A 1,047-nucleotide genomic window follows, 5' to 3' on the forward strand; every position below is an offset into this window, starting at 1 on the left:
CACAGTGGTCCACAGCCCAAAACTATTTTTCTTTTTTTTACAGATGTGCCGAGGCTAAGGGGTTGAGTGCTTTGTCCTAGAGCTCAGAGATTTGGGGTTCACGAACCAGAATTTGATCCTGGCCTTCCGCCTCCAGAGATCAAGCGTTAGTGACCTCTGTATGGTTAGTCTTCCTACTCACTTGAAGACCTCTCTAGAAGTTAAACTGTCCAAGACTGCAGGGACAATGAGAGGCAGAGTAATCTCTGTGTTTTCACAGAGATTAGACGATGCAGTTCGTGCAGTTGTATAATTAGTCACTTTTGGGTGAGGCTGCATTTCCAGCTGGGGTCTGGAATGCATTGTAAAGGAAATGCCTTCAGCAGCCTACTGAAGTGATTTCTTCGAAACCCTTTTTGCAATTTCACGTCTTACAACACTTATGTAAAAGCAGCTAAGGCTTTACCGGCACTTCTCAGCTGCTGCCCTGGCCCTTGCTGCACAATAGTTCCGAACACGTCAGACTTCAGGACTTTTATTTGTGGTTGCGTTTTATTTGTGGTTTGTGTTCGTGAGCATGGTGTGGAGTCCAGAGGTCAACGTCAGACATGGTTCCTCAAAAGCCCCCCACTTTGTTTTTTTGGGACAAGGTCTCTCACTGTCTGCCGAACAAGCACTTTACAGACTAAACTATGTAGCCAACTCCAGAACCGACTCTTACTAACCCAGGAACGGCCAACGCTTAACCAGTAGCAGCACAGCTAGAGGAAAACAAAACCCACATTCTTCGTGTCCCGTCAAAACCCCACATTTTTTCCACGAGACAAGCCGTGGGCCGCGGATTGGCTCGCCCAGGGCTCTCCTCCGCGAAGTAGGTGGCGTGGGAGGCGGAAGCCGTTCCGGGAAGTACGACGGCCGCGCGGGAAACCACGAAGCTCGGAACGCAGCCCACAAGATGCCAAGGCGCCATAGCAACGGCGTGGGCGGAGGGAGCGGAAGTGCTCCCCGGTGGGCGGGAGAACGCGCGAAGCTCTCCAATAGAATCTCCGTACCGACCCTTCCTCCGCC

This window comes from Meriones unguiculatus, chromosome 14, assembly GCF_030254825.1.
Source record: "Meriones unguiculatus strain TT.TT164.6M chromosome 14, Bangor_MerUng_6.1, whole genome shotgun sequence".
In the NCBI taxonomy this organism is placed as follows: domain Eukaryota; kingdom Metazoa; phylum Chordata; class Mammalia; order Rodentia; family Muridae; genus Meriones; species Meriones unguiculatus.